This window comes from Schistocerca nitens, chromosome 10 (genome assembly GCF_023898315.1).
Source record: "Schistocerca nitens isolate TAMUIC-IGC-003100 chromosome 10, iqSchNite1.1, whole genome shotgun sequence".
Classification (NCBI taxonomy): Eukaryota; Metazoa; Arthropoda; class Insecta; order Orthoptera; family Acrididae; genus Schistocerca; species Schistocerca nitens.
In genome coordinates, this window is record NC_064623.1 from 43914496 (window position 1) to 43930287 (window position 15792).

A 15792-nucleotide genomic window follows, 5' to 3' on the forward strand; every position below is an offset into this window, starting at 1 on the left:
CGAGGACTGTACACCGTCCTGGATTGCTTAGATTTCGCGGAAGCAACTGTTTGTGTGCCGCCCGTAGTGTTAACAAAATCGCGTGGCAAGTGGTGATATTATTTTCCACTTTATGGCGAGCAATTAACTTTGATTATTAAAAGTCACGGCGAAAGACCATTTAATGTGAAGAGTCGCCTATGAACTGCCCATAGTCCTGTTCATGATAGAGAACATTATTATTAGTATTATCAAGAATATTACAATGCATTGCGTTGAACTTTTCATAGATATAATAGAATCAGTTACAACTAAAAATTGTATTTATAATTTTAGTGCCCGATCCCGCTGAGTAACCGGAGAGTAGAAACATTTCTTTCAGTGTGCAAGACAAGAATGTGAACTTGCAAGCTGGAAACTATGGTCAGTATATTCTCCATCGCTTTCTGGCTGACCACAAGAATAGTTTTCAGGCTCTCGAAAAAGACGGCGCCGCAGCCCCGCAGTACATAGTCTGACTCCGGATTGATAATCCTTTTATGGAGAAAAATAACTGATTAATCTTTTGCCAAATTGTCTACAAGTTCAATAAAAGCCATTCCTGTGTGAACTGTTACTCCCAGAATTGACTTTCTTTTCTCTACAATCATTTGCCACTGCGCTATTCTAGGTATCACGCAACTGTAGTTTTCAGTCCGGATTTTGTATTGATTGCTACATCCTCTTATGTGTCACCAATCCGTTCGTCGAAAATTCACTCGTTAAAGAGCCCCCCCCCCCCCCCGCCTAAGCTGTTCTATACATTTCCGCATTGTCATCCAAAAGGGTCTCTCTCCTAACAGTCATCAGGTGCATTTTATCTAGTGTTTTGATGGATATTTACAATTTTCTTTTCTTTCTTTTCAGTGTGTAGTTGCAGTCAGCTCGTTCTGAAACTGTTTAGTGTATTCGTCTCTTGGTCTCTCTCTACGATTTTTACCCTCCGCGCTGCCCTCCAGTACTAAAATGGTGATCCCTTGATGTCCTACCAAGCGATCCCGTCTTCTAGTCAAGTTCTGCCACAAATTTCTCTTCTCCCCAATTCTATTCAATACCTTCTCATTAGTTATGTGATCTACCCATCTAACCTTCTGCATTCTTCTGTAGCACCACATTTCGAACGCTTCTATTCTCTTCTTGTCTTAACTATTTATCGCACACGTTTCACTTCCACAAATTGCTACACTCCATACAAATACTTTCAGAAACGACTTCCTGAGACTTAAACCTATACTCGATGTTAACAAATTTCTCTTCTTCAGAAACGCTTTCCTTGCCATTGCCAGTCTACATTTTATATCTTCTCTACTTCGACCACCATAAGCTACTTTTTTTCCCAAATAAAAAAACTCCTTTACTACTTTAAATGTCTCATTTCCTAATCTAATTCCCTCAGCATCACCAGACTGAATTCGACTACATTCCATTATCCTCGTTTTCCTTTTGTTGATGTTCATATTATATCCTCCTTTCAAGACACCGTCCATTCCGTTCAGCTGCTCTTCCAGGTCCTTTGATGTCTCTGACACAATTACATGTCATCGGCGAAGCTCAAAGTTTTAATTTATTCTCCATGGATTTTAATTCCTACTCCGAATTTTTCTTTTGTTTCCTTTACTGCTTGCTCAATATACAGATTGAATTCCATCGGGGAGAGGCTACAACCCAGTGTCACTCCCTTCCCAACCACTGGTTCTCTTTCATGCCCCTCGACACTTATAACTGCCATCTGATTCCTGTACAAATTGTAAATAGCCTTTCGCTCCCTGTATTTTACCCCTGCCCTCTTCAGAATTTGAAACAGAGTATTCCAGTCAACATTGTCAAAAGCTTTCTCTAAGTCTACAAATGCTAGAAACGTAGGTTTGCCTTTCCTTAATCTATTTTCTAAGATAAGTCGTAGGGTCAGTATTGCCTCACATGTTCCAATATTTCTATGGAATCCTAACTGATCTTCCTAGAGGTCAGCTTCTACGTCTTTCCATTCGTCTGTAAAAAATTCGTATTAGTATTTTGCAGCCGTGGCTTATTAAACTGATAGTTCGGTAATTTTCACATCTGTCAGCCCCTGCTTTACTTGGGATTGGAATTATTATATTCTTTTTGAAGCCTGAGGGCATTTCGCCTGTCTTATACATCTTGCTCACCAGATGGTGGAGTTTTGTCAGGACTAGCTCTCCCAAGGCTATCAGTAATTCTAATGGAATGCTGTCTACTCCCGGGGCCTTGGATGGTTCCTCTGAAAGGGCACAGCCGACTTCCTTCCCCATCCTTCCCTAATCCGATGAGACCGATGACCACGCTGTCTGGTCTCCTTCCCCAAGCAACCATCCAACCAACCCGGGGCCTTGTTTCTACTTATATATACATGGTGTTACAAAAAGGTACGGCCAAACTTTCAGGAAACATTCCTCACACACAAATAAAGAAAAGATGTTATGTGGACATGTGTTCGGAAACGCTTAATTTCCATGTTAGAGCTTATTTTAGTTTCGTCAGTATCTACTGTAGTTCCTCGATTCACCGCCATTTGGCCCAACAGAAGGAAGGTAATGTTGACTTCGGTGCTTGCGTTGACATGCGACTCATTGCTCTATAGTACTAGCATCAAGCACATCAGTACGTAGCATCAACAAGTTAGTGTTCATGACGAACGTGGTTTTGCAGTCAATGCAATGTTTACAAATGCGGAGTTGACAGGTGCCCATTTGATGTATGGATTAGCACGGGGCAATAGCCGTGGCGCGGTACGTTTGTATCGAGACAGTTTTCCACAACGAAGATGGCCCGACGGGAAGACGTTCGAAGCAATTGATCGGCGTCTTAGGGAGCACGGAACATTCCAGCCTATGACTCGCGACTGGGGAAGACCTAGAACGACGAGGACACCTGCAATGGACGAGGCAATTCTTCGTGCAGTTGACGATAACCCTGATGTCAGCGTCAGAGAAGTAGCTGCTGTACAAGGTAACGTTGACCACGTCACTGTATGGAGAGTGCTACGGGGGAACCAGTTGTTTCCGTACCATGTACAGCGTGTGCAGGCACTATCAGCAGCTGATTGGCCTCCACGGGTACACTTCTGCAATGGTTCATCCAACAATGTGTCAATCCTCATTTCAGTTTAAATGATCTCTTTACGGATGAGGCTTCATTCCAACGTGATCAAATTGTAAATTTTCACAATCAACATGGCTGACGAGAATCCGCACGCAATTGTGCAGTCACGTCATCAACACAGATTTTCTGTGAACGTTTGGGCAGGCATTGTTGGTGATGTCTTGATTGGGCCCCATGTTCTTCCACCTACGCTCAATGGAGCATGTTATCATGATTTCATACGGGATACTCTACCTGTGCTACTAGAACATGTGCCTTTACAAGTACGACACAACATGTGGTTCATGCACGATGGAGCTCCTGCACATTTCAGACGAAGTGTTCGTACGCTTATCGACAACAGATTCAGTGACCGATGGATTGGTAGAGGCAGACCAATTCCATGGCCTCCACGCTCTCCTGACCTCAACCCTCTTGACTTTCATTTATGGAGGTATTTGAAAGCTCTTGTCTACGCAGGTCCGGTACCAAATGTAGAGACTCTTCGTGCTCGTATTGTGGACGGCTGTGATACAATACGCCATTCTCCAGGGCTGCATCAGCGCATAAGGGATTCCATGCGACGGAGGGAGGATGCATGTATACTCGCTAACGGAGGACATTTTGAACATTTCCTGTAACAAAGTGTTTGAAGTCACGCTGGTATGTTCTGTTGCTGTGTGTTTCAATTCCATGATTAATGTGATTTGAAGAGAAGTAATAAAATGAGCTCTAACATGGAAAGTAAGCGTTTCCGGACACATGTCCACATAACATATTTTCTTTCTTTGTGTGTAAGGAATGTTTCCTGAAAGTTTGGCCGTACCTTTTTGTAACACCCTGTATATATACAGGGTGATTCATAAATGAGGAAAAATATGTCGCGCAAATTGTCACACACTGATCTACAAACATAAATTCGTCTTCCGCATTTTCCAATGTCAATAATGACAATGCAATTGAATGGTAAAAATCTAGAAATATTAAGTGGACTTTTTGGGTGTTACTGTGCGCCGACATTGGCCAAGGGCACTGATCGGCAACATGGCACAACATGCGAGTGTTGCAGGTAGTCTGTCCGCTCACGAGTAGGCGAGGCATGCGGCGTCAAGCGACGGTTTGCGTGACACTGCGAGCAACGACAGCGCCCACATCTGTCTCGCACCGTTTACGCTGGTCGGTATTATGTATCGTGGCTAGCTGGCGTAGGGAAAGGAAGGGGGCTGCACTACTGTACATGCATGTTTTATAATTTTGTTTTTCTGTCCCAGAATTAGGCAACGGTCTTGCCGCAGTGGATACACCGGTTCCCGTGAGATCACCGAAGTTAAGCGCTGTCGGGCGTGGTCAGCACGCGGACGGGTGACCATTCAGGCCACCAAGCGCTGTTGCCATTTTTCTGGGTGCACTCAGCCTCGTGATGCCAATTGAGGAACTACGCGACTGAATAGTAGCGGCTTCGGTCAAGCATACCATCATAACGACGGCGGTCGGATGGTCCCGATGGGCCACTTGTGACCTGTAAACGGAGTGGTGGTCCCAGACTTAGTTTTAAGAAACGAGTACATAGATGAAGAATACAAAATACAACTACACCGGTATGTCGCAGTTAATACAAACGAATTCAATACAGCTGTACAAATCGAAACGTAGAAACACATGACCAGAAGCTGCAGTGGCTGTTTATAAGCACTATTCAAAATGATAGCCACGATGTGTGAGGTAAAGTTGGAAGGATTGCTGAACACGATCCAACATGTCTGTATCTCTTTGCGTAATATCACAGGCATGTTGTATTCTGCGTCGAAGGGTGTTGACAACAGCATCCTCTCCTTCATAAATCACAGATTTCAGATGACCCTGAATCCAGTGGATTCAGGTTTGGTGATCTTGCTGGCCATGCTACAGGGCCTCCACGACCGATCCATTTCGAAGGGAAGGCATTGTCCAGGTGGCGTCGTACTGAGCCACAGAAGTGAGCGGGGGCACCATCATGCATGTACCACAGGTTCATACGAGAGGCCATACTAACGTCTTCCAACAATTCCGGTAATGTAGCATCCAGGAAACGCAGATACCGCTCTCCTGTAAGCCTTTGTGGCAGCACATGTGGCCCTATGAGATGGTGATCAATAATACCAGCCCAGATATTGACACCGCATCGTTGTTGGTACTCTTGTATCACTGTGCTGTGGGGGTTTCCTTCCGCCCACTCGTGCCAATTATTCGAATTCACTATACCCTTCTTCGTGCAATATCCTTCGTCGGGGAACAGTATTGTTCGTGAAAAATGCTGGTCGTGGGTCTGACGCCGTAGGATAAAGTTGCAGAAGTCCAGCCTCCTCTGGCAGTCTTCTGGCAATAATTCCTGTACCTTCTGCATGCGAAAGAGATGATAATGGTTTCTATGGGGTACTCGCATAACAGTAGATTGTGACATTCCGACCGCAGTGGCGAGAGACCTAGTGATTATTGTTCGGTCCTCCGCAACAATTTGTAACACTTTTTGTTCGTCATCCGCACTGTACGTGGACGGTCGGCCACGACCACTAAATCATAGAGGTGCCACATATGCACAGTACTCCTTCCAGCGCCTGTCCACAGAGTAAAACGTTTTTGCAGGGATCGAATGAAGAGTAGAGCCACAGGTCTTAACACATCTGAAATGTAACGTCCACTGTTCAAAGTGGCGTCAATACGAACAAGAGGTGACCGAGACGTGTAACCAATGGCACCCCATACCATCACGCCGGGCGATACGCCAGTATGGCGATGACGGATACATGCTTCCAAAGTGCGTTCACAGCGGTGTCGCCAAACACGGATGCGACCATCATGATGCTGTAAACAGAACCTGGATTCATCCGAAAAAATGACGTTTAGCCATTGGTGCACCCAGGTCCGTCATTGAGTACACCTTCGCAGGCATTCCTGTCTGTAATGCAGCGTCAAGGGTAGCCGCAGCCATGGTCTCCGATAGACCATGCTGCTGCAAACGTCGCCGACATGTTCGTGCAGATGGTTGTTGTCTTGCAAACGTCCCCAGCTGATGATTCAGCTGCACGATCCGATACAGCCATGCGGATGCCTGTCATCCCGACTGCTAGTGATACGAGACCGTTGGGATCCAGAACGGCGTTCCGTATTACCCTCCTGAACCCACCGATTCCATATTCTGCTAACAGTCATTGGTTCTCGACCAACGTGAGCAGCAATGTCGCGATGAGATAAACCGAAATCGCGATAAGCTACAATCCTACCTTTATCAATGTCGGAAACGTGATGGTGCGCATTTCTCCTCCTGCCGGCCGTAGTGGCCGAGCGGTTCTAGGCGCCTCAGTCCGGAACCGCGTGACTGCTACGGTCGCAGGTTCGAATTCTGCTTCGGGCATGGATGTGTGTGATGTTCTTAAGTTAGTTAGATTTAAGCAGTTCTAAGTTCTAGGGGACTGATGACCCCAGATGTTAAGTCCCATAGTGCTCAGAGCCATTTCTCCTCCTTACACGAGGCATCACAACAACGTTTCACCAGGCAACGGCGGTCAACTGCTGTTTGTGTATGAGAAATGGTTTGGAAACATTCCTCATGTCAGCGCGTTGTAGGTGTTGCCATCGGTGCGAACCTTGTGTGATTGCGCTGAAAAGCTAATCACATGCATATCACAGCATCTTCTTCCTTTCGGTTAAATATCGCGTCTGTAGCATGTCATCTTCGTGGTGTACCAATTTTAATGGCCAGTAATATATATGCGGCCCCAAATTAGTCTAGTGCGGTGTTTATTTTGCGGTTATTTACTAATGGTGACAGTACAACGCCAAGATTAAAAAGTACTCCAGCAGCCAATGAACAGCGCGTTGCTGCATGGCTGTAACACTCAGAATGGTTGAGGGTGATGCTGTTACTGCTTGAGTATGGGTTATTCTTCGTGTTTTACTGTCCCTGTTAATTCATATCCACAAAACAAATACCGCACTAGACTAATCTCGAACCGTACTATCGAAGGGGCATGTAAAATTCCTCTGTAAAGACCATTTTGCCCCTAACGGGGAGCAAACCGACGCTGGGGTGTCGCTTGAAAGACATGCTGGACAGTAGTTGTAAGTGACGGCAGCTACACACTGCTAAAAGAAATTGCAAATATCTGGCGAAACTCCGGAGAAAATGCGCCTGACGACTGTGTGTAAATGATGGCCAAATACACCGCAGAGAAGAACTACAGTGTCATAATAACGTTGACCGGTCGGAGTACTGTGTTCGCAGATTTGGAGGTCAGTACACTCTTCCAACATTACGCCCCCGCACATCATACCACCTGGCCCACCAAAACGATCGTGTTCGTCAACGTTCTTGGGTACATTACGTGTTCGCTCCTCTCGACTCTTGATGATACGTTATTCACATTGGAACATTGCCGAACATGATCTTTCTAGTGGCCCAGGTAGTTTGGTTTGGGGAGGCACAATATTGCATGGGCTTGCTGATCTCCAAATTTTTTAACACTGTACACCCAACGTGGCAACGTAAATGGCACGCTGTGTTCCTTCCTCATGTGCACGTTTTCAGGGCTGTGTTTTTAATTTTTAATTTTACGGGTGAGAATGCGCTACCACAACGTACGGCGCAAGTGGAGGGGCTGTAGGAAAAAAAGGACTGAAGTATCAAAGAAAAAATTGTTCTAAAATAATTATTCAACAAACCTGCATCTAACTGTGTCTGCTAACTTCTTTCGTGTACTCCTCCATTCTGCCAGTAATGAAACATGTATTTGACTCAGCAATCAAGTTTATGAGAATAATGCCATTTGTGCAATGGCGTTAAGCTGGTACTGAAAAATTAACTTTTGACCCTGATATTTACTTAATGAAATTATATCTTGACTTGAATACTGCCAGTTGTGCAATGGGATAATATTAGTTATTTGAAATAACTTTGCTCTGGTAACTTTAGTTATACCAAAATCGATTTCAGACCATGAACTGCACATATTTATTGTATAGAGGCCTCATTTTTTTACGTTCTTTCATTTGGTGGGTAACTTTACTTTACTACTAATTTTCATATTCAATACAAGCAAAGGATGTGGATTATGATTCAGGCTGTTATATTTAAACACAATGTTGATCTCATTATACTATATACATTGTTAAAAATTTAAGTCCTATACAAAAACTGCCATTTCCAACATTTTTGTAGCACAAATCACTGTCACAAAATTATTCAAAACGTTTAATTCGTCAAACTTGGACATATAAATCCTAACTCTGTACATTATCTAACAAAAACCATTTTGAAATCATTTTGTAGCTTCTCTCATTAACGTGCTAAACTTTGCTCAGTGTACAACCTGAAAAATGCGTACCGCGAATCCTACCTTAAAGCTGTCACCATACGTCTGCTTCCTCGGGGCACCTAGCTGCGACTACCGAGTATTTTACTGCGCGCGCTCGGCTCTCTTTACCATCAAAGATCCTCCTACCACTTTGTGGTTGGCAACTATCGACTTTATTTTCTAGATCCACCCTTATCAGACCTTAGCACATACCCCTCAGGACGTTCGGGAAATTGACTTGCCTGCCCATTCCCCAGACGCAATTCCCATCGCGCACTTATGGAATGCGTTGGAAGACGTTTACATCACGTCCATATGCACAGCCAACCATTGAACCACTTTCAGCTTCCATGGTGGAGGAGTGGACAGACCCACCGTAAGAACACTTTACCAATCTTGTGGCTAACATAGGAGCGCATACATTGCTATCCATGGTATTCACACGTTGTATTAAGATCCATGTCGCGCCTTCTGTGTTGTCCATGCTACCATCATAAATCACGATGACCACACTGTAATTATTACCTTTGAATAAAAATGTCGTTCCTGCTCGCCTCATGCCTTGTTCTCCAGCTGACCTTCTGTACTGTAGCATACTATAGCACTTTGTTCGATGCCCAAGTTTCGACAAGCTATGTTACTTCGCAGTAACACATCATGCTAAAGTTTCTCTCCTCCTCACGGTTTGGGCATGTGGTAGTAATGTTTTGTTTGCCTTTCACAGTCGGTACTGAGTTACATCTCCACTAATATCCCTGACACTTTGTAAATGCCCAGACTAGAGGAGGACCCAGCTGCTATTGCATGAGAACCAGCCGGCCGCGGTTTTAGGCGCTTCAGTCCGGAACTGCGCTGCTGCTACGGTCGCAGGTTCGAATCCTGCCTCCGGCATGGATGTGTGTGGTGTCCTTAGGTGAGTTAGGTTTAAGAAGTTCTAAGTCTAGGAGACTGATGACCTCAGATGTTAAGCCCCATTGTGCTTATCGCCATTTGAACCATTTTCATGAGAGTCCTGTGAGGAGCTGTTTTCGACTGGCCAGCCAGCGCTCAAGGACTCAGGGACTACGTGGATGGAGGCGGCAGATTGCACTTACGAGGACGTGCTAAAAGGTAATGCATCCGAATTTTTACGTGAAAACTGTTAAGCAGTTCAAATACAAGAAATCTTATTAACATTCTAAAGCATAGTTCTGCACATCTATAAATTTATTTTTCAACGTAGTCATCCCGGTTACGAACATATTTCTCCCAACGAGACACCAGCTTGCTTATACCGTCGCTGTAGAATGTTGGACTTTGTTGCCGGTGAAACATAACCACCTCTGCTTGCACTACTTCATCGCTATCAAAGTGAAGTCCTCAAAGGTGTTCTTTAAGTTTTGGAAACAGATAAAGTCATATGTGGCCGAGTCGTGACTCTACAGAGGATGATCGATGACAGTGGTGATGATCTCTTAGCGCTCGTGTGTGGTCTGGCATTGCCGCGGTGAAGACGTAGGTGTCCCATGAGTGGACGAACTGTTGGAATTCAGAACTCGATTACAGTGTGTTCTCAGGCATCGACATAGTTATATTACACACATGCTACAAGTCGGAGCCATCTAGCGGCTAAAACGATTTAAGATTTTTCCAGATGCATTACTTTTCCACACCGTTTCGTAAGATTCAGTCATGACTGGCAGATTCATATAATTCGCGTGCGTCCCAATCCTCAGTGCTTCTTCTATACTGAAAAACTTTGCTATAAATTTAGTGGTGTTACTTGGAAGTAAAAATTGGCGACTCTGAATTTATTTCGAACAAGGAATTGTGATGCCACTAACATAATAGGAATTGCCTTCAGATCCGCAGTTTAGATTTATATGTTCAACACCTACGCTGATAATTACAAACCGGAATATCTTCCAGATTTTATCTGATATGAAGTAAGGAATAGGATTACAGGGTCGCCTTTTTTAGTTTTTTCTTCTTGTTCTAGTTCTCTTTCCTCTTCTTTCCCTACAAGAATCCTGCCTGTTCCGACTTCGCAGTTTTAAAACCGTAGATTTCTCGGTCATTCGATGTATCTTTTTCGTGAGTTTATAAAAACTGGAACTATGTCTTCATCTATACATTGAAGATTTTGCTACCGTTTCACCAATTATTCTTCCAATTTCTCGAAGTTAAATGTTTCTTATTCTTCTTGTATATTCTCATTTATTATGAAGTCCCTCTGTGAAGAGCCTCTGACACATCTCAAAAATTTCGGTTCATTAAGCTGTATGCTCTTTTCCTTAAAAAAAAAAAGAAAAAAAGACGCTCTAGTTGCCATAGACCAACACAGGCACAACCAGTGTTTTCCAATACTTTAATTTCGTTTCTTTTCTCACTTAATTACTTATATTTTTATTTATAGTTCGATGTACATGTAGAAATTTATCGGCTCTATTCTGTATATCATTGTCGTTGTTGGAATTGATGTCACATCCTAAATATCTAAAACTGGAGATATAATACGGTGTGTTGTCTTCAATAATAATTTTTTATTTAACAAGAACTTTTCCACAGTCAGTGATGGATGTTTTTACGTTGTAGCATTATCTTCATAGTTAACACAATCTATACATTGTATGTTCCAATTCTGATTCGTTATTTCTGTGTTAAAACTGCATCATTTGAATATAGCAAATGATATATATGATAGTTTCTTTTAAGTTGTGTACCTCCAAATATATTTCCAGTATTAACGGTGGAGAAAAATTCTTCACACCAAAGTTATTGGTGTCAGCTATACACTCACTCCTGTATTCCCCTAAGAAAAGTTACTATAACTTCTTCGTCTTTCCTCAGAAATCAGTACATCGCCGGAATTTCTTGAATGACAATAAGGTGATATTAAGAGGTGGAACAGACAAAAGACACACTTTTACGCCAAGTCAGTCATGACTGAGGAAAATGTATCACAATGGATGGTGAATATGTACACCATCTGCAAGTCTCACTGTCCAAGCTAGGTTTTTTAATGTATTGATTAAAACATCGTAACATCTACACTCACATCACACTCCACAAGCGAAGGTGCCGATAACTGATGCGCCCTGTTCCTATCACCAATGGCGCATCGGAAGAATGACTGTCGGTAGGACTCTTTTTTTTTTTTTGTCATCAGTCTTCTGTTTCCATGAGTCCCGCTCTGAATTCCTCTCCTGTGACAGCTTCTTCATCCCCGAGCAACACTTGCAACCTACATCCTCAATTATTTACCGGATGTATTCCAAACACTGCCTTTGTCTACAGATTTTGCCTTCTACAGCTCCCTCTAGTACCAGACGTCCTATCATCCTGTCCCTTATATTGGTCAGTGTTTTCCACATATTCCTTTTCTCTCCGACTCTGCACAGATCCTCCTCATTCATTCTCTATCTGTCCACCTAGTTTTCAGGATTTGTCTGTAGCACTACATCTGAAATTGTTCGATTCTCTTGTGTACCGGTTTCCCCACAGTCCATGTTTCACTGACATACGATGTTGTGCTGCAAACGTACATATTCAGATATTACTTCCTCAAATTGATATCTATGATATTAGTAGACTTCTCTTGGCCAGGAATGCCCTTTTTGCCAGTGTTAGTACGCTTTTGATGTCCGCCTCGCTCCGTTCGACGTTGGTTATTTTGCTGCCTAGGTAGCAGAATTTCATAACTTCATGACCGTCAATCCTGATGTTAAGTTTCTCGCTGTTCTCAAATGGCTCTGAGCACTATGGGACTTAACAGCTATGGTCATCAGTCCCCTAGAACTTAGAACTACTTAAACCTAACTAACCTAAGGACAACACACAACACCCAGTCATCACGTCGCTGTTCTCATTTGTGCTACTTCTCACTACTTTCGTCTTGCTTCGATTTGTTCTCATTCCATATTCTGTACTCATTAGATGGCCCATTCCATTCAGCAGAGAGTGTCAATCATCTTCACTTTCACTCAGGGGAGGAGTGTCATCAGCTGATGAACCTTCCTTTTATTTCCATTATCGCTTCTTCGATGTACTGATTGTACAGAAGGGGCGAAAGACTACATCCCTGTCTTACGCCCTTTTTAATACGAGCGCTTCGTTCTTTCTCGTCCCTCTTCGCTCTTGTACTGATTGTGTATTACCTGTCTCTCCCTATAACTACCACCTATTTTTCTCAGAATTTCGAACATTTTACACCATTTTACACTGAGGAATACTTTTTCCTGGTCGACAAATCCGATGAACGTGTCTTGATTTTTCCTTAGTCTTGCTTACATTATCAACCGCAACTACAGAATTACCTCTCTGGTACCTCTACCTTCTCTGTGACGGCCCTTTTTAGAGATGTTCATTCCTCTCCAACTATACTGCTTACTGAGCTATTCCTTATTGCTGTATCTGTAGCCTTAGAGAGCTTCAAAGCGTATCATGTCATTCCTTACTACTACTGTATCCCACTTCTTTGCGTATTGATTCTTCCTGGCTAAGCTCTTAAATATAAACGTGGGCTTCCGCAGCCATTGTCACATTCAATAAACTTTTTCTGGGTTTGTGATAGCATTAAACTACCGTCGTTTCGGGCCCTGTTGTAAACAAAAACACCTTGAAGAAAATCGCTTGGAAGATGACCGAGACCTCGATAGTTTTATATACATATTGACAATGCGGGGATAGCCCTAGAAAAATTTTAATGAATAATCTCCTAAACTTTAGCCTACTCTTCATCACTACTACATACTTATCTGAGACTATATCTGTTCCTGGGCGCGCCTTGCAATCCAGTATCTGATTTCGGAGCCTCTGTCTGACCGCGATGTAATCTAACTGAAATCTTCCCGTATCACCCAAACTTTTCCAAATATACGTTCTCCTCTTGTCACTCTTTAACAGATTAGTCGCTATAATTTCTCGAATTTTCTCGCCGTTTCCACTTCGCGAGATGTATGTGGGAGAAAGCAATACGTTGTCCGACTCTTCCCGGAAAGTGGTCAACCGAGATTTCAATATTAAACCTATGCATGATCCCCAACACGTCTCTTGTAACATCTGCGATTGAAGTTTGTCAAGCATTTTCGTAACGCTCTAGCGACGTCTAACGATCCCGTGACGATATGTGCCGCTCTTTGTTGAATCTTCTCTAGCCCTCTTATCAGTCTTACCTTGAAAGGAGCCCAGATTGGTGAACAATTCGCAACAATCTCACGAACAAGTGCCTTTTAAGCCCCTTTTTCATTTCGTTAAGATTCTTCCTATGAATCTTAGTCTGGCATCTGATTTTGCTGCTATGTGCTTTGTGAGGTCTTTCACTTAAGATCGCTCTCGGTAGTTACTCATAGATCTTTTACGGTAGGTACTGTTTCCAGCATTTGTCATCAATAGTGTAGTGGTATAGCAGTGCTATTTTCGTATATAAGCGGAAAAGGCTACATTTATTCACGTTCAGGGTCAGCTGCCACAGTCTGCACCATTCATCAAACCTCTACAGTTCAATCTGCAAAAGGGTACTGCCTTCTGGAGTTGCTACTTTCTTATAGAGAACCGCATCATCTGCTAACAGTTTTAAAGAGATTCTGACGCTTTCTACTAGATCATATATACAAACTGAAAACAGTCCTATCATACTTCTTTTAGGTACTCCAGAAATTACCTCTACATTTGTCGATTTTATTCCATTGAGAGAGACGTCTTCAATTCTACCTGCAGGTAAGTCTTGAGTCCAGTACCAAACACGGTAGGTACCTGAGCGCCATTATGTATGGATATCATGCAGGAACATGTGACTAGTCCTTATGCTTAAATAAAAATGTAGAAAAAAATAGTAAGTAATATATCCCTAACAAAGGAAACCAATACCTGTAGTCCTTCCCCACACCACAATTGTGCTATTACTGTAGAAAGGAACACCAGCACCCTCTCTGCCCAACAGTAAATATACGCCATACAGGCTGTACAGATGTGGCTGTAGATATTTGGTGTAAATTGGAGGTGGGAGAAAGGAATGAAAAGGGAAGGGATTACTGATGTAAGCTTCGTCGGGATAATACACAGAATCAGCGGCGACGAGTGAAAATGTCTGCTGGACCGAGATTTGGACCCGGGATCTCCTGATTATCACGCATTTGTGTTAAGCACTGTGCGACCCAGACACAGACACTGTGCTTATCGGAACTACGCGGACTATCTCAGCATGCCTCTTGGGCTACCCACACTCCCACCGAAACAACAGACACCATTTACTTATGTAAATATTAGGACTGACAACCAACAGGTTGTGAGTCAGAGCAGCGCCACCTGCTGGTGGTCTCGGCAGCTGAGATGGAGGCGATAAGGTCGCTTTTCGCAGCAAACTGCAGCGACCGTCCCGGCACCGTGTGACGTCACACGTGCCGTCCGGGCCAGACGATCAGCTGTAGAGAGTGCAGGAAGGGGACGCGTGCCGCGGGATAATCGCCCCAGACGGCTCATGTATTATTCAGGGCGCACCGATACTGTGTCACGGCGGGGCGCTAACACGCCCTGCCGCCTAGCAGGAGCTGGAGGAAGGAGGCAGGGCAGGTAGCGGAGGAGGTTTGGGACGGCTGCTGCAATATTCATCGGCTCTCCCGGCACCCTACATGGCGCCGCACCTAAAATTGGATGTCACACGCCGCGCACACAGCTTTTTCGTTTTAGCGACTCCCACCACTGTCTCTGGAACCTGTAAGGCTGCCTATGACAGGGTAGGTGACACTTAGGGCCGTCTTGCAGAACTCCAAGTAAGCGAGGTATATATAAAGCCCTTTAAAGTCAGTACCGCCATGAGACTGTTGTTTATAGCACAATCATGATTTCGGCTTCAAAGTGAGATTATTAAATCTTTTCTGAAAGCAGATTGGGCAATAGCAGTGAAATACATAACAAGTGATATAACCATATAAGAATCCCTATTTATTACTCACAAGTGTTATACATTGCCAAAGATGGGGTATTGTCGTATTAAAATACACTATTAGACACATTGTCTAAGAGTCGATATTTCTGGTAGAGCCTACTGCTTTGTTTCATCACTGAGTATACTGTTTTGACTGAATGACAGTTGGCTGTCAAATTGTCTTGGTCAAAGAAATTCCTGTTACAAGCAGGTGACGTTTTCTATTAACCTTTGAATGTGTCCGGTAGGATAGGAAAGGTTAGGATCAATTTATTTTCTTTGTTAGTTGTTGAATCTTTGCAGTACCTGTTTATCTTAGTATACAATGAAATTGCCTGCTCATAAACATAAACAGAACTACTTTAATTGCCGAATACAGTCAAGTTATTTGTAACGATCTGTACATCCGTCTTCTGGGAGATATTACATCAGCATCTGCTA

At 43.4% G+C, this 15792-nt stretch overlaps 1 pseudogene; it reads left to right on the forward strand.

Moving 5' to 3' along the window:
- The first annotated feature begins 4393 nt into the window (after window positions 1-4393).
- On the forward strand, window positions 4394-4511 carry LOC126211047 (5S ribosomal RNA; annotated as a pseudogene).
- Window positions 4512-15792: the final 11281 nt, after the last annotated feature.